A 22,913-nucleotide genomic window follows, 5' to 3' on the forward strand; every position below is an offset into this window, starting at 1 on the left:
TGGGGGCCCAAGTGCCTCTGGTACCCAGAGCAGACTTCCTGGATATGCCTCCTGGCACCTGGCTTCAGCCTGGATTCAATTTGGCTCTTGTCATCTGGGGAGTGAACCAGCAGATATAAGATTGCAAATAAATAAGTAAATAATGTTTAAAAACTTATTTTATTTGAAAGAGTTACTAAGAGAGAAAGAGAGAGAGCACAATCTTCTATGTACTGGGTCACTCCCCAAATGGCTGTAATAGCCAGGACTGAGTGAGGCCAAGGCCAGGAATTTCTTCTGGGTCTGCCATGTGAGGGTGCAGGTGTCCAAAGACTTCGGCTATTCTCCTCTGCTTTCCCAGGAGCATTAGCAGAGAGCTAGATCAGCCGTGGAGCAACCAGGACTCAAACTGATGCCCATATGGGACGCTGGCATTACAGGTGTTGGGTTACACTGTTACACCACAATGCCAGCCCCACTAAACAAAATATCTTTAAAGAAGACCAATTTAATGCATGCCTTCTTTTTTTTTTTTTTTAAGATTTATTCATTTTATTACAGCCAGATATACACAGAGGAGGAGAGACAGAGAGGAAGATCTTCCGCCCGATGATTCACTCCCCAAGTGAGCCGCAACAGACCGGTACGCGCCGATCCGAAGCCGGGAACCTGGAACCTCTTCCGGGTCTCCCACACGGGTGCAGGGTCCCAATGCACTGGGCCATCCTCAACTGCTTTCCCTGGCCACAAGCATGGAGCTGGATGGGAAGTGGAGCTGCCGGGATTAGAACCAGCGCCCATATGGGATCCCGGCGCTTTCAAGGCGAGGACTTTAGCCGCTAGGCCACGCCGCCGGGCCCAATGCATGCCTTCTTTGTGTTCATTCCCCAAACACATCCTAATCCTGTAGCCATCTGAAGTAAGAAGCATTCATTGAATTCCTGCATTACAGATGAGGATATTGAGGCTTTGAGAGATGACCAATGTCATTTAGCTGGCAGATGGCAGAGTCCTGGCTCTTGTCCACCAGGCTGCTCCCAGACACCCCCAACTCAACCTCCACGCCTTCTTTTTCCCCTTTGAGCTGCTCCTCTTCCAAGTCTCTTCTCTGTCTTGACCAGCAGGCACTGCTTGGCGTCTTCCCCAGGAGCCTGGAGGTGGTCCCCTGCTTGTTGCCACCCATGTCTGAGTGCCTGCTGTCACAGCTCACAGTTTGCTCAAGGCTTCGGGCTCCCATTCCCTGCCTCGGTCTGATTCATGGCCAAGGTTGTCTTCACCAGGGCGCTGGGTACTGTACTCCAAGCCCTTGTGTGTGCACTAAAACTTAGCTTGTTCTCTTCAGAAGCCTGAGGAAAGCTGGGTGTTGGCTTGTGAAGATCTACATTTCACAGACGGGGGTGAGAAGTGATGGCTGAGGGTGTCAGAGAACCTGGGTCCCTAAAGATGCAACCAAGCCCCAGAATGCAGCCTGGAGCCCCTGTTTCTCAGAACTTCTTGTAGGCAGTGGTGGCACGGTGGCTCAATAGGCTAATCCTCCACCTTGCAACATAGTTATCCCATATGGGTGCTGGTTCATGTCCTGGCTGTTCCACTTCCCATCCAACTTCCTGCTTGTGGCCTGGGAAAGCAGTGGAGGATGGCTCAAGGCCTTGGGGCCCTACACCCACATGAGACATCTGGGGGAAGCTCCTGGCTCCTGGTTTCAGATCGGCTCAGCTTCCACCTGGGGAGTGAACTCATGGATGAAAGATCTTTCTATCTGTCCTCTCTCTGTAAATCTGACTTTCCAATAAAAATAAATAAATCTTTAGAGAGAGAGACAGAGAGAGAGAGAGACCTTCTAGCTGCTAGTTCATTCTCCAAAAAGCTGCAGCAGCCAGGGTGAAGCCAGCAGCCTCTCATATGAGTAGCAGGGACCCAGGGTCTGGGCTACCTCGTGCTGCTTTCCAGGCCCATCAGCAGGGAATTGGATCCGAAGCAGAGCGGCCAGTACTCAGATGCGTCCTTTGTTGAGCTTCCTAAGTGGTGGCTTTACATGCAACACCATAACACCGGCCCCAGGAGGGCACCGTTTTAAGAAACTGCTATGACCTAGATGATGATTCTGAATGGCAAAGACAGACACGACAGCTGCAAGCTGAAAACAATTCCAAGGTTCACTTTTAATTCACTTTTGAAAGAGATCTTTAACCAGCTGAATTCACTCATGCTTTTCTTGTTATGGGCGTGTAGGAGTGATTCATGCTAAAAGATTGCAAGGTACGTCCATAGAAGTCTAAAAGCACTTCTTCTGTAAGTATAAAATTAAAATTTGGAGGAAAAGAAAACATTGCTGACCTGGCTCTGTGCTGATGCAGACCCCAGGAGTGATGCTATAGGCTCAAGCTGCCGGGTTCCAAAGGGGACAGCTGGAATGAGCTCCCAGCTTTGACCCAGTCCAAGGCTCCTGATGCAGGCATCTGGAGAGTGAATCAGTGGATAAGAGCTCTGTTTACAAAGACATCATCAGGGACTGGCACTGGGGCACAGCAGCTGAAGCTGCCACCTGCAATGCTGGCATCCCATATGAACACTGGTTCAAATCCAGGCTGTTCTACTTTCAACGCAGACCCCTGCACCCACCCACATTGGAGGTGCAGTTGAAGATCTTGGTGCCTAGCTTCCAACCTGGCCCAGCCCTGGCCATTGCAGTCATATGAGAAGTGAATGGATGGAAGATTCATTCTCTTATTCACTCTTCCAAATAATTAACAACAAAAAAAGAATGCTTTTAACAGAAAGAAAAATCAACATCAGTTTAATTGGCATTTTCTTTTTTTTTTCTTTCTAATGGTACATTAAATAGCACTGCTTCTTAATGTAAGTGGCTTCTAAATTGCTGATAGATAATCATGTCATTTCCTTGTTATTCGGCCATCTTGAGGGTAGTTTTCTAGCAGTAAGGATTTTAATTCAGGGATATAAGGAACAGGAACAGCGTTGAGGAGGAAGAGCTGAGCAAAGGGGAGTGGACAAGCACAGGAAGGAGACTGGGAAGGGTCAGACAGGGGTTTGTGGCCAACAGCTCAAAAGTATCTGAGGGGCTCAGTGCCGTAGCCTAGTGGCTGAAATCCTTGCCCTGTGTGCGCTAGGATCCCATATGGATGCCGATTCGTGTCCCGGCTGTTCCACTTCCCTTTGCTCCCTGCTTGTGGCCTGGGAAAGCCTTGGGACCTTACATCTGCATGGAAGCCCTGGAGGAAGAAGCTCCTGGCTCCTGGCTTCAGATAGGCTCAGTTCTGGCCGTGCGGTCACTTGGGGAGTGAACCAGTGGATGAAAGATCTTTGTCTTTCCTTCTTTCCGTAGATCTGACTTACCAATAAAATAATAAAAATAGTAGTACTAAATCTTTGTTCAAAAGAGCATCTGAGAGGAGTGGGGCTGCGGCTGGCATGGTGGCAGATCGGGGTAAGCGTCCAGCTGAAGCGTCAGCATCCCATATGGGCACCCACTGCAGACCTGGCTGCTCCACTCCCATCCAGCTCCTTACTAATGCTCCTGGGAAGGTGGCAGAAGATGGCATAGCTTCAGCCCCGCGCCCATGCGCAAGACCCAGAGGAAGCTCCTAGATCCTGGCTTCAGAATGGCCCAGCTCTGGCCATTTTGGCTTTTGGGGAGTGAATCAGTGGGTGAAAGATCTCCCTCTCTTTCTTCTGAGTCCTGCTCTCTCTCTCTGTAACTCTGCCTTTCAAATAAATGAAAAAGTCTTTAAAAAGAAAAATTAAAAGAGGGGCAGGCATTCAGCACTGTGGCCAAGAAGCCTGTGGCCCACATCAGAACGCATGGGTTGAGTCCCGGCCTGCTGCTAACGCACACCTTGGGGCAGGGGAGTAGAGTGACAGCTCAGGGACTGCCCAAGCCACCTGAGTGGGAGGCCCACACCGTGTCCCAGGGACTGCCCAAGCCACCTGAGTGGGAGGCCCACACCGTGTCCCAGGGACTGTGCCCAAGCCACCTGAGTGGGAGGCCCACACCGTGTCCCATGCCCCTGACTTTGATCAGGCCCAACCGGACTGCTGTGGCCATTTTCCTCTCTGGGTTTCTCTCTGCAAAGACAAATACACATTTTTAAAAATACGTAAGCATAGGAGATCTTTCTTGCTCACTCCCATGGGTTACCAAGAGCCTGGAAGCACTGTCACCCACGGTGCTTAGCTGAGTGGGCGGCACAGCAGCTTTCCTTTCTTTAAATCCTGTCTATGGCCTCTCCCCCTTTTACACTGGCAAAGCTTTGTGGGGAATGCCAGAGCATAGGAGTGCGTGGCCCCGCACCTGAGTGGGACACGAGAGAGGTCCGCAGCTGGAGCTCCAGCGTGGACCAGAATAAAGCACCACTCAGCCACTGGCCGGTAGGTGAGAAGATGCGCGAAACTGGGTGTGTGCGTGTGTGCTTGTGTGCGTGCGTGTGTGTGCGTCTGTTCATCATGGGCCCTTCTTACAGGGGAGGGAGTTAAGTTCAGGGTGAAGGGCAGCCCAGGATTTGAACTCGTCCCAGCCCACCGTAGTGAGCTGCGGCTGGAGGAGCGTGTGGGACCTGGCCCAGGCCCCGGGGAGGACAGCATGGCTGGGCAGCCCCACGCCCCAGCCCCCAAAGCCCCTCCTTTCCCTTTTGGGATCCCGGCGCCGGTGGACAGGGCGGAGGGGCGTGGCCTTAGGTCAGCATGCTGGCCGGCAGACTTTCATTCCCGGGATTCCCGAGGCGGCCATTGTCCGGGAGGCTGCCTCGGGGCGGGGTCGGCCTTTGCGCGCCTGTGCTGACCGCTCCAGGCCTGCACCAGCCGGGGCCTGCTGAGGAGCCTGCAAGGGCTGCAGGGCTGAGGCTGCCCCATGAAGTGCAGCCGTCAGTCCGGAGGACGTTGAGGGGGAGTATGGCCCAGAAGCCAGGCTGTGAGCTCCTCACAGGGTCTCCCCTAACTGGGAGTCCTAAGACAGTCGTTAGGCACGTGCAAAAAGGTAGAGGTTGTCCATTGATGTGTCATGCTTTTGTTTCTGGAGCAACAAACAAAACCAGCTAAATGAAGGCTTACCTGTCCCCATGCGGAATATTAGGCTGCCGGGAACAACTATGTGCTACATGTTAAGGTGAATGGGAAAAGAGGCTGGACGTATTTGTCTGTTGGGAAAATCATAACAGAATAGCGAGGGGTGGGCATACACTCGCGAGGAAATGGGATGTGTTGCTCCCAGTATCTAGGTGCCTACCCACCATGTGAGAGACCAGATTGGTCTCCTGGCTCCTGGCTTCGGCCTGGCCCAGCCCTGGCCTCTGTAGGCATTTAGGGAATAAATTACCAGTACAGATCTGTCTCTCCATGTCTCAAATAAAATGAATACTTCTTTTAAAAAGAAAGTTTATCTTTGATGCAACAAATTTCAAAATCCATACATTTTTTTATTATAATGCATCTTAATTTTTATTATTTTGGAATGTATCATATTGTTTGTAGAAAGAATTGTTCTTTTAAAAACTATTTATTTAAAAAAATATTTATTTATTTATTTATTTTTGGAAAGTCAGAAATACGGAGAGGAGAGACAGAGAGGAAAGATCTTCTGTCCAATGATTCACACCCCCAAATGGCCATAATGGCTGGAGCTGAGACAATCTGAAGCCAGGAGTCTCTTCCGGGTCTCCCATGCCAGTGCAGGGTCCCAAGGCTTTGGGCCGTCCTTGACTGCTTTCCCAGGCCTCAGGCAGGGTGCTGGATGGGAAGTGGAGCAGCTGGGACATGAACTGGCACCCATATGGGATGCTGGCGCTTGCAGGCAGAGGATTAGCGATTGAACCACAGAGCCAGGCCCATGCCTGTGCATCTTTTATAAAAATGGATTTCCGTTCTGTTCTTTAATAATTTGCGAAGCTTTCAGGAGAACGCTGACAGCAGCGGTGGCCCTGGGAGGCTTCTCTCCTGTCAGAACCTGTGTCATGGGGACAGGCACTACCCCCACCCCTCACCCCACCGCTGTACCCACAGCAGTGAGAGGGAGTCAGGTCAACTCCCCTCCCTGTTCCCAGTGGGTTTCTCTCCAGCTTCAGGACTTGGAAGGGTGTGGTTCTGACAATGACCCCCCTGCACATCCCTGCTCCAGACCCCGGATCCAGAGAGGTGGAGGTGCAAGGTGTGGACACAGAGGCCAGTGTGGGAGGGAGGGCCTCCTGGAGAGGGAGCTGGTTGGCTGGTTGAGGAAGGGGAGGAGGCAGAGAAGCGGGAAGCCCAGTGCTGGGTGATTCTTTAAGTACAACCAGATGTGCAGGGGGGGGATCTGCTGGTCAGGCCCAGGCCCAGAGAGGGCAGAGTGGGGGTGGGGAGACTACGGCCACTGTGGTTTCCAGGTCTTCCTTCTGCCTTGGGTCTGTCTGCTTAAGGGAGAGAAGCCCAAGACCCAGAAGGGCTGGCAGAGGTGGGCTCTGGGAAGTGGGGCAACCGCTGGGAGAGAAAAAAGGCTGGAGCTGATAGCTCTGTAGCAAGCAGGGGATAGTAGAGAAGGCTTAACAGAGGAGACCACATCTGAGTAGGGTTTTGAAGGATGCCTAAGAGCCCACCAGGCAGAATGAAGAAATGAGGTTCCTAAGTAGCCTTTGAGGCACACAAGCAACGCTGGTGATGAGAGGTTGCACAGGACTCTAAGGTACACGGTGGGATTTATCAGGGGTGTTAGCTGCAGGATGGGGTGCAGACTAGACAGCATGCTCGGCTTACAGATCACACAGCCGGGCCAGGTGCAAGAGAGAATTCTGCCAGTGGGGTATGGGCAAGACCCAGCTCCTCCTCCTTCGCTAGGCATGCCTGCTAATTCCCACCGAGTCTCCTAGGGGCTGGAGGCCGGTGTGGGCTGTAATGTGGACCCAGTGCCATCCTGTAGCTTGGTGGAAGGCAGAGCCCGTCTAAAGAGCTCCCGCCCAGCTGGCGCTGCCTTAGTCCTAGGGTGACAGGGCTGGCAGCCAACTGGGCGTGGGGTGACAGGGCTGGCAGCCAACTGGGCGTGTCGTCCACTGGACATGCACCGAGCCCCGGGCCACAGCATGTTTCCTTCCTTTATGGCTCACGCTGGCCGCTGGGCTGCCAGCAGGAGGACCACTGAGAGGGCCCCTTGCCCTTTCCTCTTCCTCCCTGCCTCCCCCACCCCCACTGCCTTCCCCAGGGCACTTTTCTTTCCTTCCTCCTCACCCCACCTGCTCCTCCCTTCCTCCAACTCTGCTCTCTCTCTCTCAGAAACCCATACCACAGCAGCTTCGTCTTGGGTCAGTGGGGCTCTCAATGCTTTGTTGCAAAGCAAGTCACACTTTTTATACCCTTGCGCATGGATGCCCGCCCTCTCCTACCACAGCTCGAAGTAGGTGCCTTGCCTGGGGGACAGGTGGCTGTGTCATTCTCCACCTGGGATGTGATGTTGATGGCTCCAAAAGACACGTGTGCTCTGTGGAGGCCTGGCCATCCTGACCACTATTATTATCCAATCCATCGCTGGGCACTTGACCTCCCTGGACATGATCATGGTGACCTCTGTTGTGGGGGGACTCTGTCTTGACTCAGAGAGGCCAGCAGAAGGGTCAAGTGGTAGTTCTCAGCGAGTAGCACCCCCGCCCGTCCCTTCACCCATTCCCCTCCTGGGGGAGGGGGAGGTCCTCGGGCCAGGAGGTAGTACTGGGGTGAAGGCCATTTGCCAAGATGGAGAGTTTGTCAGCCCACGGAGGCTTTGCGAGTGATCCAGGAACAGGCCCTGAATGAGCTCTGGGATGGGGAGCCTCCCTTGGTTTCCTGAGCACCAGGGGTGGTGGGGTAAAATGACTAACCCCTCCAAACTGCTCACTCAGCCTGGGACAAGGACGCCTCAAAGGACGCTTCACCTCCCAGGATCCAGCTCGCTCTCCCCTAGTCCCTTCCTGCCCACCCAGGGAGGCCTTCTTCTCCCCAGATCCTGCCATCGAGGGACAGGGGGAGCCTACTGTCCCCTCCATCATCCATCCATCCATCCACTCAGGGATATGCCTCAGTGAAATCCCACTCCTGTCACTCTCGCCCACCCAGCAGCCTGGCCAAAGATGGGACCCGAGATCTCCAGAAGCTCATCTCCCGTGGATACTGACTTCTCCCGTAACTCCTACCTCCGTACCCCCCTTCCCACAATGCCTCTCCTGCCTGGGCTGGGGAATGGGGGAGAAGGCAGAGCTTGGCCAGTGGGGGCAGGGCACAAAGACTGCGGTGGATTTCAGGCCCTGTTCAACTCTGGGAGCCACCCCTGTGCCTCCTCTCTGGCCTGAGCCCTACCCCTAAAGAGTGGCCCCTCCCAGCTCTGTGGTCCATCAGGGATGGGAGGGGGACTGTCCCATGCTGAGTAGGAGTTTCTCCTTTCTTCCAGGACTTTCGGATCCTGCTCCAGCCACATCCCTTCCTGGTGCCGGGCTGTGGCCCTAGGCGTGTGGTATGCACAGGAAAGCAGAATTGTGGGAATGGAGATGATGCTGACCTTGGTGAGGTCTAGAACCTGCTAGGATGCTGGTGGGGTGGACATAGGGAGGACCTACCCTTCCCCGAGGGGCACCCCCCATGAGTTCCTGTAGGTGGGAGTGCAGGGATTTTACAGGAAACCTCATCAGAGAACTCAGACTCATCGGGCTCTGCTCTGCAGGCTGGGGGTTGGGACACAGAGCCAACCCTGCCAGCTCAAGGCAAGACAGGAGCCCTAGGCGCTGCTCTGCGGGGAAGGGGGGACACCCTTGGCCTGGACATCCCCTGGATGCGTCACAGCTGCCACCAGAGCTCACCCCTGAGGCCTTGTGCTGTACTTTGCTGTGATGTCTGGCCCAGGCCAGCGTTAGGCAGGAAGTAGGTGTTCATCTGTCTCTGCTGAGTGAACGAATGGATGACAGCCTTAGACACTGGCAGGTGGGCTGGAGATGCGGAATTCATACACCACGTCCCTCGCACCACCCATGCCACTTGCACGTTGCTGCCTTTTCCAGGAAGCCCTCCAGGGTCAGCTGCCTGCGTCCAGGGCTTGGCCTTCCTCCCAGCATCCACATGCAACCGGGTGGCACCAAGGCGCGAGCGCACACACACACACACATACACGCACACATGCAGTTGTGGGTCTGCGCGCCTGGGGAATCACAGAATCCCTCACCCCGTACACAGAGCTGAGCTCACCGGGGGGTGGCCGGGATGCTAGCTGAGCCCAGGAGGCTTCCTCAGGGCCCCAGGAGGGCCTGTGAGAGGGGGGTTCCTGGGCGGCGGCGAGCGGGCATGGCTGACCCTTCGACCCAGGAAGCTGCTCGCACCCAGCTCAGTGTTCCTGCCGCCGGCTGCCGGCCTTCCCCTCTCGGCCGGGCCCTCCACCCCCACGCCAACTTCCCGCTCCGACAGCCCGAGAGAGGCGGGGGCGGGCAGCCGGCCGGGCCTGAAGTGGCGCAAGGACACTCTCCACGCCAAGGGTCATTTGCTCTCCCCTCCCCCCGCCCCCGTGGCTAATTTATTTTAGAGCTTGGGGAGGGAGGGGGCGGGGCCCGCCGGGAGGGAGGGGCCGGGCGAGCCCCGGGAGGTGGGGGAGGGGAGGGGCAGAGCGGGGAGGGGAGGGGCAGCGGGGGAGGGGAGGAGCAGGGGAAGGGGAGGGGAGCGCTGGGGCGGGCGAGGGGAGGCGGGGGTGGGGGTCCTGCTGCGGGGGGAGCCGGGGCCGCCCCTTGTCCGGCCACCCCCACTGTCCAGTCCCGCTCCCGGCCGCGGCGGCCGCAGCAGCAGCAGCAGCCGCCGCAGCAGAAGCGGCTCCAGGATGGTGAGCGCCGCTGCCCCCCAGCCCTGGCCGGTCGCCCCCGGCCCGCGCCCAGGCCCCGGTCCTCGGGCCGGACGCCCTCCCAGGCCGCCGCGCACGCTCACCTAGGACCCGGCCGGGATGCCAAGGTACGGGGACCCGCGCGGGGCCGGGGCGGGGGCGCGCGCGCGCGCGGGCGGCCCGGGGTCAGGGGGTGGTGACCGCTCGCTCGGGGTGTCCGAAGCTTTGTCCGCGGGCGCGGGGCCGTGCGAGGGCCGGAGAGGGCGGGGGCTGCGGGGGGTCGCGGGGTTCAACTCGGCGGGGGTCGGAGGGCAAAGGGCGGCGAGAGACCCGGGAGCCGAGGGTCACTTCCCGTGGGGGCGGCGGTCGGGGAGAGCGCGGGCGGAGTTGCGGGTCGTCCCTGGGCCGCCTTCGGACACCCCGTCGCCGCCTCTACCGGAGCGCAGACTGCAGCCATAGCGAGCGGCTGGCTGCGGGGGATCCTGCGCGATTGGGGGCCACGGGGTGGGAAAGCTAGATTTGCGGGTTCGGATCCCCGAAGGCTCGCGCATCCGGATCCCGAGGGCCGGCCTGCAGGCCCCTCCCACTCCGTCAGGTCTTTGTCCGGCGTCCCGTGTGTGTGTGTGTGTGTGTGTGTGTGTGTGTGTGTGTGTAGGTGGGGGCTGGGTTACTGCCCGGAGATTCCCCCAGCAACGTGACGGGGCAGTGACAGGAGACCGAAGCTACTTTGGGTCCCTGCGCCCCTAACGCCCACGCCTTCCGGTTCTCCTGCCCTGGAAAGGAGAGCCTTCCCAGCCCCCCCCCCCACATACACCCCTTCCCCAACCTCAAGAATGTTGGAGCTGCAAGGGACACCCGCCCGGTCATCTTCGCCCCTGAGCTGCAGGCTGCAGGGGACACCCCTTGAGCGCCCCGCACTGAGAGGGAAACCTTCAAAACTTCCCACTCCTCTGCGACCTACCCAGAGGTCCCCAAGCTGGGGTCCCCTTTGCACGGGGCTGCGTCCGTCGGCTGCTGGGCACGCAGTAGGGGCTCAAGAGAACGCTACTACCCTCCTTCCTTTCCTAACCGGGCGGAGGGGGCCCCTGGGAAGGGGTCTGAGTGCAAGCGTCCCGGAGCCTGCGCCCCGCAGCGGGCCTGGAGCGCAGGGGTGGGTGGACGGGTGGGTGGGCTGTTAAAGGGACGGTCACTAAATCAGGATTAGGCCGTGGGGCTGTCAGGCTGCCGGCCCTGTCTCCATGGAGACCTAATTTGGAGGAGAATAGAGGACGGAAGAATGTTTGTGTTGTGGTCCGCTCGCGCTGAGCTGCGGCAGCCGAGCCAGCCCTGGCCTCGCTCCGGCCACCACCGGTGCCCCGGGCTCCGCTGCCGGTCCCACTGTGCGCTTACGGCGTGGGGGAGCTGCTCGGGTCCCGGGCACGGCCCAGAGACTTCTGATCCTAGAGAGGCCCTCCCGGAGCCCGACCCGACTCCCTCAACGACCCCCCTCTCTCCAAGCACCCTTGGGAGTGTCGGCGATACCGGGAAGCCAGTGGGACCCGGCGCGGGGCCTGCGCGCCGAGCCGGGGGTGCGCGGTGCCCGCGGCCCCAGAGGGCGGCCAGGGGGCGGGCGGGACTTCCTGGGGTGGGCGAGGACGGGGCGGGGCCTGCCGGGATGGCGGGGCCGGACGGGGTGACAAGCCTGGTGAATCCCGGTTTGCTAAACTAACTTCGTTTCCTTAGTTGCGCTCCAGAGGCAGTGGCACCCCTGACGCCCTGGCTGCAGTCGTTTTTGGGCTAAGGGGAGCTGCAGCAGTGTGGAGTGGCGCAGCTGCGCAGCCGAGGCCCTGATAGAGCCCCCAGGCCTCAGGGGGCACCCCTTTCTCCCCGGGAGAAGGCAAGCAGGCTGCACTGGCCTGGGATCCCACCAGCAATTGGAGAATTCTGGGCCCTCCCGCGCCGAGGAGCTTTTGGGGAGAGGGACCCAGCCTGGAGCCCCACTCCTGCCGTGTTCCTGACGGTCTTCCATGGCCGCTGCTTCTATGGCTGCAAAGCCCCCTCCCTCCCCTTCCCTGGGCCACAGCTTTATGTCTGAAACCTCAGGCTCTCTCCACGCAATTTCACGCCTCCGTGCCTTTGCTCCTGCTGTTCGCCCAGCCAAATGCCTTCTCCATTGTCCCTGTCTCCACAGCCTCCTCATTCTTCAAGACCCAGGCTGGACGCCACAGTGTCCCCTCCCAGAGCCTCCTTGGAGCCTTGTCACTTGCGCTCCTCCCTCCCCTCTCCCCCTCCTCCCTCTGTGGTCTCCTAGCCCTGCTGCACCTGTGCCTCTCGGCTACAGCCTTTGTGGCCCAGCACAGAGGTGACACGTGCCCTTCCCTTCCCCACAGCGTGGCTTCTTGTGGGCTCCCACAAGTGGCTACTGGCCAAGTTGGGGTGGGGGCGGGGGTGGGACAGAGAGACTGTGAGGACTTCTCACCAGGGCAACCTTCCAAGCTTGGACACTGCTCAATTTCAGGCCCATAGTTCTCTCTGTTCCTGCGTGGTGAGGACCCCTGGATGGGTCTCTGGTCTCTCTCCTCCTTCTCCACCTCCTCTTCCTCCTTCTTGACCCTTTCCCCATCCCCTCCCCCCAAGTGCGGGAGGACTTTGCCCCTTCCCTTCCCGGTGGACCCGCATTCTTTCCCTACCATTATCGTTCTGTTCAACAGAGAGGCCAGTCAAGATCCATGTGGATTACATTAACAATTGCTTATTATCCGGGCCCACTCTCCACCCCAGCTGCTGTTGTAGTTGCTGAGCCCTTAGGAGCCCCGCCTTCCTGCCTCCCCTCCCCACCGCCGGTGGTCAGCAATGGAGGGCAGGGCGCACAAGGTCTCCCCCAGCCCTCTTTTGCCTCCTAGCAGAATTTCACCTCTTGTTGATCGGAGACAGTTAAGGGCTGTTTCGTGAGGCTCCAGGGCCACCTGTGGTAGGGGTGGACTCAAGGTCTGGGCATATCTGCTCTCTGGAACGCTGAGAGCTGCCACCTTGCAACGGACAGAGGCCCACTGCAGTGGGTGACGGTCAGCCGCGCTAGGCAGACTGGCAACTTCTCTGGTTTTTGTCTTGGACAATCCTGCTCCCTCTGGCAGCAGCAGAGCCGATGAGCGAGACCACCTTGCAAGGCTGAGTGCCCCTGGGACCCCATATGTCCCTGCAGTGACAAAAGCGAGACCCCTGGAAGGATTTTCTAGAGGGCCAGCCAAGGTGGCCTTAATGGATGGACATGGTGTTGAAGTTCTAATGCCGTTCACCTGAGAATTCTACGAGTGGGAAGGACTTGGGGGTTGCCCAGGGTGGGGGTCCATAATGGTTTCTGACTTAGAGCCCCCCTGAAAAGTGCCCTGCTACTATTTGGCATTCTGCTTTGGAGGGTCCTAATGTTGCATTCTGCTTTGGAGGGTCTTTGGGCCTCCCCAAACTCTCACCCTCAGACTAACCTCCTCTGAAATGCTGCACCGTAGGGGCCCTGCCTTCTGCTCTCAGTACTTGCTCTGTGGCCATGGTGTAAGCAGGGACAGGGGCCTGGATTGGCCTTCCAGTGGGAAGGGCTTGGCTGCCGGCTCGGGAATCCTGGCTGCTTGTCTCTGGCTTGAGTGGACTTCGTGGTCTTAGGGTCCGCTTGCAGAAGCAACAAGGAAACATGGCTCCGAGCATTTTCTTTTCTTTTTTTAAAAAATTCATCTAATTAAAGATTTACTTATTTTTTTTATTGAAAAGGCAAATTTACAGAGAGAGGAGAGACAGAGAGAAAGAGATCTTCCGTCTGCTGGTTCATTTTCCAAATGGCCACAACGGCTGGAGCAGAACCGATCCAAAGCTGGGAACCAGGAGCCTCTTTTGGGTCTCTCATATGGGTTTCGGATTCCAAGGCTTTGGGCCATCTGCCATAAGCAGGGAGCTGGATGGGAAGTAGAGCTGCCGAGACCTGAACCGATGCCAAAATGTTATGCCGTTGCTGTAGTAGAGGATTAACTTGTTGAGCCATGGCACCGGCCTCAGGCTCCAAGCATTTCCATGAACCCATGGCCCACGCTGATGTAACACGTTCTAGTTTCCTTCAGAAGGGCCTCCAAACAGTGTCTACCTCGTGAGCATTAGAGAATGATGTTCTTTGGGGCCTGGCCAGGGTTGTAGGTGAGTGTGATGCCACTGTCCTGTGTGCCAGTCATGGAGAGGAGCCAGCTCAGGGCCTTGGGCTCTGCTTTCCCCATGCGCCATGGGGTGGTCAGTGGCCAGCCTTTGGACCGATCCGGTGGGGTCAGAGTACTTGGAGAATGGCTCTGTTGGGCTGTGGTCCCAACCCCATATGATGACCAGCTGGGGTCTGAGCCCTGGGCTGCACTGAACTTGCTGCTATGAGTGAGGGGTAACCCCAGGCAGGTGACCTTGTCTGTTTGGGTCTCAAATTCACTGTGTACAAAATGGGATGAGAACCTCAGGTGCTGGTGACATGCCCAAGGCGCAGAGCCCAAGGACTCTAGTCACTTCCTAAGGAGGAGATGCTTGTGGCCTGTGGCAGGCTTGTGTCAGCTGCACTTGAAGCTCCCTTCGAAGCAGATTCAGGGCTGATGGGGGGACAGGTGTACTAAGGGCCTGGACCCTTGCCCAGTGCTGGAATCTCTCAGGGATAGCTGGGAAGGTAGAGGCCTGCAGTGGCCACCTGCCCACTGTGTCTGAATATTCCACAAGACTGCGGGATCTGGGCCAGGTCCTGAGGCTGCCCAGCCAGGAACCCCATGGCTACTTGGCCAAGGACCTGAGGCTGCCTGGCTAGGAGCCCCCTGTGGCTGCCTGGCCAGGGCTTCAAAAGTCCTGTGTCCCCGAGACTCCCTCTACAGTCACTGAGTCTTTTTGTTGTTGTTGTTTTTTGGCGTCCCTGGGTGGGTGTGAACAGTCATTAAGTCTTGAGCCGGGGGGCTGGTATGTCATGGGGTGTCACCTGGCAGCCCTCAGCTACCCATGGGGCCAGGATGACAGAGAGAATGCCTCTAGCCCTGGCACTGCTTGTTACAGGCACCTGAATGGACCTGGATTTTGAACCATCCAACACCTCAGGAATGGTGCCACTTCAGGGATCTTGAGCGGACTGGGGGCCGGCTAAGAGGGGAAGGGACAGGCCCTGCTCTCAAGATCACTGTCCCTGTGTTTTCTGGGACAAAGAGCTGGGGAAGGGACAGGACAGGTGGGAGAGGTTGCAGAGCAAGGCCAGTTGCAGAGCAGCTGCAGGACCTTAGCACAGAGGGGCCGGGGGAGGCTGTTGCTGTGCCAGGAGCTAGTTAGTCCAAAAGGGGGACAGAGGCCACTGTTGGGGGCCAGCATGGTGGCGCAGCTGATTAAGCCAGGCGGCACTGCCTACATCCCATGTGAGTGCTGCTGGTTCAAGTCCCAGCTGCGCTACTTCCCACCCAGTTCCCTGCTACAAATTCTGGCTGCTCTACTTCCTATCCAATGTTTTGCTAATGCATCTGAGAAGGCAACAGAGCATGGCCCAAATGCTTGGGCCCCTGCCACCTACGTGGGAGCCCCAGATGAAGGTTCTGGCTTCGGCCCAAGCAGCTCTTGGCCATTAAGGCTTTTTGGGAAGTGAACCAGCAGATGGAAAGTCTCTCTCTGTAATTCTGCCTGCCTGCCTGCCTGCCTGCCTTCATTCCTTTCCTTTCCTCCTTCTTTTCTCTCTCTATACCTGTGGCGGCCCTGCCCACTCGCACCAGGTCAACCGGCTGCACTGCATAGCTGAGTGACTGGGCTCAGCAACCCCAGGGCTGAGGCAGCCCCTGGGCAAGCCTGCATGGGCTGCTGGGGCCTGTTGTTCTCCTTTGGGAAGCCCAACCCCTGGTGGGGAGGGGGGATATCTCTCCCCCACTCCTTCCAGGGTCGAGACCTCTGGGGGCCACCTGCTACCTCAGCTCCCCTAAATGGAGACTGCAGGCTCTTGAGAACTGTGGCCTGTGGACCCTGAGGCATTCACAGGTGGAATCCTGTTCCAGTGTCTGGGGCTGCCCTTGGAGTTTACACTGCTTTTAGTTTGTACAGTGAGAAATGTTCCTCTCCTCCCCTCCACCCCCCGCTTTATTTAAAAGTTGGGAAAAGAGAGCGAATACTTCTTGTCTTCTCCTTCACACCCTCAGATTACACCAGTGACCAAAATCGGCAGTAGGAACCCGAAACTCCATCTGAGTCTCCCACCTGTATGCCAGGGGCCCCGAGTACTTGGGCCATCCTCTGCTGCTTTCTCAGATGCATTAGCAGAACACTGGATAGGACGTAGAGCAGCCAGAATTTGAACTGGCACTCACTTGGGATGCTGGCATCACAGACAGAGGCTTAACCCACTTGGCCACAACACTGGCATGAGAAAGTGTTTCTAAGGACACACAAATGTTCCTGATATGTTCCTCATAGCCAAAGGCCCTGTGGCTTGGAACTGGCAGAGAGCCCCAACCTCATGCCTGAAGGCCAAAAGCACAAAAGGCTGCTGGGCTGGGGAGGGGCTGTGCAAAGGCCCCAAGGTAGTAGTGTGCAGGGGTGGGAATGGGGGGCCCCAGTTTAACAGGCAGCATGCCCTTGAGAGGCTGCATGTGTGTGGCAGGACGCAGTGGGACCCACTTTGGGGTTGTTCCAGGGGGCACCAGAGAGGCAGCCAGGGAGTAGCCCAGCTGCAGAACTGGGGAGTGGCCCCAGGGAGCAGGGAGAGGTCTGGCCGTGTGGACATCTGTCGCCGTGGGGCCATGGTCAAGGCAGGGTCTGAGGCTGGTGGGGAGGACAAAGCGACCGCTTCAGGGCCTCGGCCCTGGCTGGTGGGAGGAGTGGGTGTCAAAGGCAGCCACAAGTGAGGAGGTCCAGGGCCATGGAGACGGGAAGTCCAGCTGTGGGGGCACAGGAGTGCCGTGGGGCACAGGAGTGCCGTGGGGCCCAAGCCACGAGGTGTCCGTGACATCTGTGGACAGGTGGCGGTTTCTGAAGACAGAGGTGGAGATGACTTCCCAGGCTGTGTTTAGCCTGGAGTCTCCCCGAGCCACCTCTTGGATTCTCAAGGACAAGGGAAAATGGGCTCAGGCTGGAGTTGAGCATGGGCACAGAGGGTATTCTGGTGGGTCGTGGGGCTCTTCTCTGTACTGGCAGAAGGGAAGCTTGTGGGATGCAGCTCCGGCTGGGGTATGCCAGGAAGCTGTGGTTTGGGACTTAGGCTGCAATTTCAGCAACAGCCGTGGCCAGCCGGTCAGGGGCAGGGCGGGGAGCACTCTCTTGCAGGGAAGAGCTCTTTGGTGACCCAGCAGGCAGCCAGGGGTTGGTGTGTGCGTGCGTGCATGTGTGCAGCGTGCCCCTTGGCATGGCCTCTGAAAGCCCCACCCTTCCTCCCCTCTCCCAGGTCTGTCCAGGGGAGGCCCACTCGGAAACTGGCTCTACTTCCTGCAGCTACCGATGAATGACAGGGAGGGGGGCTTCCCTAGACTTTTGGGGCGGGTCCCAAACCCCTCGCAGCTCCCAAGCCCTTGTTTAGTCTTGCAGACTGGGCTTCTGTTGGGGAGTTGGGCTGGGCTGGGAGCAGCAAGGAGACAGTGTGTCCTGCTGTGGGATGATGGCCTTAGGGGTAGCTGGGGGTGGGGCCCTCCCTAGCCCCAGGAGAAGCATCCTGAGAGGAGGTGGAGTGAAGCCGAGGGTTTCAGAGCTGGGAAAGTGGTCAGTGGCTCTAGGAAATCCGAGGTGGGGCCTGCGGCCACAAGAGAGAAAGGCCAGCCATGGTTGACCCAACACAAACATGGCTGCCGCCCAAGCCCTGCCCCAGCCCAAGGCTCCTGGTGGGCACTGGGATGGCACGGAGTCTGCAAGACCTAGGTCTGGCTCACAGCTCCCAGGGCCTTCGCCTGGTCCCAGTGCACCCACCTGGATCCTCTGGGGCTGTGTGATCTGTGTGTGAGCTGAGATGCTGTGAACAGCTTTTCTACTGGGGGACTGGGTCACCCACCCCGTGCCTCTCTGCCCCAGGCTGTCAACCTCCTGCCTGCTCCCAGCCTCCCCTCCCTTCCCCACTTTGCTGGCTTTGCAGGTTCAGCATTCAACCCAACCATGGAGCTTACCCTCTAGTGCTGGTACTAGCCGCCACAGGCTGGAGTGTCTGTGTGTGTGTGTGTGTGCGTATACATGTGTGTGCCTGGTTGAGGGGAGAGGGCCTGGGGATGTCCACTCTGCCCAGGTCATTGGGCTGAGACAAAAGATTTTCCTCTGATTTACAGTGGGACCTGAGCCCCCAGCAGACCGTGTCTCTAGCTTATCAAGCTGGTTGGGGGCCTACCTGTTCCCCCATATGCCCTCCCAGCACCTCTGTGCACAGTGGGGATTTTATCATCGTGTGCCCAGTGACTAAGTGGCCAAGTGACCCACATGAGTGACTGCAGTTTTAGCTGGATTTGTTTCTGCTGGGATAACCCAGCACCTACAGAGCCCTAAACCATCCCTCCAAAGATTCTTCCCAAGGCTCCCCGCTCTCCTACTGAGATTTGCCATATAGTTCACATCTAACCAGACATAAAGGCCAGACTGGAGGAACTGGCCAGTTCTTGAGGGAAGGGACACAGGTGTGACCCCGTCCTAGACTCTGTTAGCATTTGGGAATGCTTTCGCTGTGATCTGCCAGCCCCCATCTGTCCTTGGCATTTGATGCGGATGAGGATGGTCCGGGAGGGACACTGCGAGGAGGGGCGCTGAGCAGCTTAGGAGGGTGGGAAGCACAGACCAGAGGGCCAGATGACAAACTGCCCTGTCCTACCTTCCCCTCCTTGGCCTGCCCCTCCCCTGCAAGCAGCCTGACCACCAGTGCAGCTGGCCCATGTTCGGGGCTCCTGGGGGAAGGTAGGAGAACAGCTTGTGCAGCTGCTGCAGGTTCACGGAAGGGAGGCCCCGCACAAGTTCAAGACAGAGCCCCAGCTGTGACTGGGCAGGTGTCCGGCCGGAGGTGGCCCTGGACTGGAGCAATACTGCCCAGTGTTCCCGCTCTGGATGGCCACTAACCCTACATGACTGCGGAGCGCTGTGGATGTGGCTAGTGCAATGGAAGACTGAATTTCCTATTTTAGCACATTTTAGTGAATTTAGATTTAAACAGTCCCAGGTAGAGAGTGCAGGCTTGGCGGTCGTGTGGAGGAGTTTGAGCCCAGCCCATGGGTGCCTAGCCTCGTGGTTTCCTTCCTGGCCATGTGGCCTCGTTCAGGACCCTTCTCCAGCCGCCCCAAATACAAAGCCTGGGTGGCTCCCCTGCAGCTGGGCATTCCTCCTAAGAGAATCAGGTATTGCACACCCAAGGACAGATGGATAGAGTACACTGAGGAAGAAAGGGCCGTCTGGGCTCTGGGCTTTAAGACATCATGGGAACTTCCTGGGTGATTTTAGTCCCAAAAGGCTTCTTGGAGGAGGCATGGACTGGAGCTGAGCAGGAGCCAGGGGATGCCAACAAGGCTCTGGAGACCTGCTGGTTTGGATGGGAGGGCTGTGGCCCCAGGCATGGGGAGGGAAGGGCTCACAGAGTGGGCCCCGGCCCCACTAATGAGCTGTTGGCAGAAACCTCTCTGTTTTCTGAACCACCATTTGCTCCTCTGTGAGTGAGGCTCTTCTGTCTGGTGGGGGACGGAGGGTGGGACACGGTGTGTGGGACAACTGGGAAAGCTCTTGGCAAGCACTTGAAGGCTGGGAGAAAGGGCAGACTTAGTCCTCAAGGGTGCTGGGATCACAGCAGATGGTCACAGCTTGGCTGTGGCCCTGACCACGGACACTGGCAGGGATTTTGAGCTGCCCCCTCCCCCAAGCACACGCGTGTGCGCACGCTCACACACACACAGCCCAGATGGGGGCCTCTCTTGCCTGGCTTCACTGTGGCTGGCTGGCCGGCTGACCGCTGACCACCTGCTGTTTGGCATTTGACATCCGAGGAGGCCCAGGGCCAGAGCCCCGCCCCCATCTCACCCTGTCCCCGAGAGGAGCCAGGCTGGCGCAGGGGCCTCACTGCTGGCTCCAGGAAGCAGGATCCCAAGGGCCCTGATCTCTTTACCATGTGTCCTGCGGCCTTTGGTGGGAATTCCATCGCGCTTTTGTCTTCCTTCGGAGGCCTGAGGGGCAGTGGGGGACCAAAGGAGGGAGATTTTTTTTTTTTAAAGGCAGAAGGAGGTGGCCCCTTCCTAACCCCCCAGGGCCGGGCTGGGTGCCTTTCAGTTCCAGCCAGGCCAAGCCTGGGCAATTGGCTGTCTTCACAAATGACCTGTTTTGGCACCCTTCCAGTAACCGGCCCCTGAGGCAATTTCCTAGCTTCACCTCTTTGCCACCCTCAGGGTCTCAGGTGGGCTCAGATATCATCATCTTCATTTTTCCCTTTTATTTGACAGAGGCAATTTCAAGTCTCTTTGCTCCCTCATCTGTCAACCCACCCATCCAACCATAATCCATCCATTCACCCATCTACCTGCCCATTCATCCACCCAGCTGCCATCCACTGCTCTATCTGGCCATATATCCACTCATCCCTTATCCATCCACATACACTCATCCACTCATCCATGTACCCACTGACTCACCCACCCATCCACTCCCTCACTCATCCATCCGTCTGCCTGTTCATCATACATCTGCCTATCCATCCCATCCATTCACACATCTACCCATCCATTGGTCCATCCAACCACCCATCCATGCATCCACTCATCTATGTATCCATTCATCCATCCACACATATTCAGCCACTCATCCATCATCTACCCACCCACCCATCCATCCATCCATCCCTGTCCATCCATACATACACATTCATCAACCCACTTACCCCATTCATCCATGTATCCATCCATTTATGCTACAGTCTGTTAAGAATTCGCTGTGTGCCAGGCACTGTGCTAGACGCCTGCGATGTAGCAGCAAAGTTAACAAAGTCCCTGTTCTTCCTGGGTGCACAGACAAGAAAGCACTGATCAGATTAAATGAAAGAGAGGGTGACCCCAAGATTTTTGGCCTCGGCAACCAGAATGCCCTGGTCTGTGATGGGAAGACTGGGGAAGGTGGTGGTGGTGAGACAGGAGCTGGAGGTTGACTTGAGAAGTATTGATACTGATGTGCCAGTGTAGAGAGGTGTAGGGGGGACTTCGGCTTGGAGAGCCATGTTTAGGCTATGTGGGGGGGGTCATCCAAGGAGCCCCACAACTCCGAGGGCTGGCTGCATGCTTGCCAGGCAGGTGAAGGTCTTGGCAGAATGCCTGACTTGGAGAGGCTCCAGGAACCATCAATTGCTCTAGGGGCCACTGCCGTAGGTGTTCTTGGGGGAGCAGGTGTAGAGTGAACAGCAGGTACACAGAGGAGGATGTGGTTGGAGGGAGATTTAGATATTTTGTTTTGTTCTCATGACATGGAGGAAGTCGCAGTCTTTGTGGGCTGGGCCGAATGAGTCTGTGGAGGGAACTAGGGGTGCAGAGGAAAGAGGGCCTTGAGGCAGGGGGAGAGTGGGGTGTGGGACTGCTCATGCTCTCACGTCATTGTGTTCTTTCCAGCTTCCCCAAGGAGGCCAGAGCTGGGTCAGAGCTGGAGTGGCCGGGATGGGGGAGGTGTGCCCAATAGAAGGCGGGCTTGTTGTGGACTTTGAAGGCTGGGAAAGACTGAGCAGAGGGAGGGCCCCTGAAATGAGGGTTGACCCTGGATCTACCAAGGGCAGAGCTGACCGTCCCAGGCCCTGATGGGGAGCTGTGCTGGCTAGCTTAACCCTAACCCCATCCTCACCTAGTCTGGAGTGGGAGGGCAGGAGAGGCTGGGCTCTGTAGCTGGCACCCTAGCCTGACCCAGCCTGAGTTGGTGGGACAAACGCCAGCTGGTCTGAAGGCCCCTGGGCTGCAGATCTCTGCTCTGATTCCGGTTTTGCCTCCAGAGAGCCCTGTGACCTTGGGCCAGCTGTCACCTTCCCAGATGCTGCCCTGTCCCTCTCTCCCCAGCTGCCCCCATCCACCCCCTGGATGGGAAATGGAGTAGGTGGAACACCAACTGAATTTTTTTTTTTTTTCACTCAGGGTGAGTGGAGTCGCTGCCTGGGATACCTGTATCCCCGGTGGAGTACCTGGTTTGAGTCCCAGCTCCCTGCTAATGTGCCTGGGCTCCTGCCACCCACCTGGGAGACCTGCATGGAGTTCTAGCCTCCTGGCTTTGGTCTGGCCAAGCTCCAGCTGTGGCAGGCATTTGGGGGTGGGGTGGGTAAACTAGCAGGTAGAAAATCTCTCTCTCTCTCTCTCTCTCTGGATTTCAAAGGAAAAATTCCAGACATCTGTATGCACTGACGGTGTACAAGCACGGTGCCTTGAAATCTATACACATTGTGAAATGGTTAAATCACTAATTCACACGTGCGTGATCACACACACTTGTTTACCTATGATGTGAGCACTTCAAATACACTCTCGGCAATTCCCCGAGATGCCTGTCCTCATTGACTGTAATCACCACCTTGGAAGATAGCCTTCTTGAACTCACGCCCCCTTCTGTCTAGCACGAGTTCTGCACCCTTTGGCCAACATCTCTGCCTCCCCTCCCCCTCCTTTCTCTTTCTGTTTCTCCCTTCCAACCTGTCTTGCTGTGGCCACTCTCACCTCCTTCCTTGCCCAGTGCAGTCTGCTTCAGCCTGGGAGAATGGGTGGGACCCATGTGTCTTCAGTGCCAGACCCGTGGCCCACTGGGTGTTGGCATGAAAACTTGCTGACTGGGAGGTGCGCCTGAAGCCTCCCCATGCTGGGTCAGTCTCGCAGCCACAGCCTAGGCCTCCTTCTGCTCATCCCGAACAGGCACTGAGCCCTATGCAAGCCAGATCCTGGGCCGGGTCCCTGTACCACCCCCCTCCGCCACCATAAACCGCAAGGCAACGTTCCGGGACTTGGCAGTGCAGGCGGGAGAGGGCACAGCAGCTGGGGGCAGGTGAGCAGCCCCTCCAGCATGCTCTGGTCATGCCTCTGTTGCCTTTCTTCTTGCAGGAATGGGGGTTGGCATGTGAGGGGGCAGGGCTCAGAGGAGTAGGCACAGCCCTGTTCCAACTCTGCCAGGCAAGACTCCCCCAGGACAGCACCGGTTGTGAGCTGTAGACAAAAAG

The 22,913-nt window shown here is 57.5% G+C and overlaps 1 protein-coding gene and 1 long non-coding RNA gene across 3 annotated transcripts in view; one reads left to right on the forward strand and one right to left on the reverse strand.

Annotated features, from left to right (window-relative positions):
- On the reverse strand, window positions 1-10,113 carry LOC131482081 (uncharacterized). Its single transcript, XR_009246755.1, has 3 exons — window positions 9,892-10,113; window positions 8,787-8,868; window positions 1-94 (listed from the first exon to the last, which is right to left on the reverse strand). It is a non-coding gene; the product is annotated as an uncharacterized LOC131482081 (long non-coding RNA).
- Window positions 9,656-22,913, forward strand: part of FIGNL2 (fidgetin like 2) — a 21,074-nt gene continuing 7,816 nt past the window's right edge. Inside the window, exon 1 of one of the 2 annotated variants that reach the window (XM_058673665.1) lies at window positions 9,656-9,915. The gene's annotated coding sequence lies outside the window, so the exon portion shown is untranslated. Of the gene's footprint in view, window positions 9,916-13,530; window positions 13,946-22,913 lie in introns of those variants that run through there. The other variant, XM_058673666.1, reaches the window with a different exon arrangement.

The sequence above is a fragment of the Ochotona princeps genome, chromosome 15 (genome assembly GCF_030435755.1).
Source record: "Ochotona princeps isolate mOchPri1 chromosome 15, mOchPri1.hap1, whole genome shotgun sequence".
NCBI classification, from domain to species: Eukaryota; Metazoa; Chordata; class Mammalia; order Lagomorpha; family Ochotonidae; genus Ochotona; species Ochotona princeps.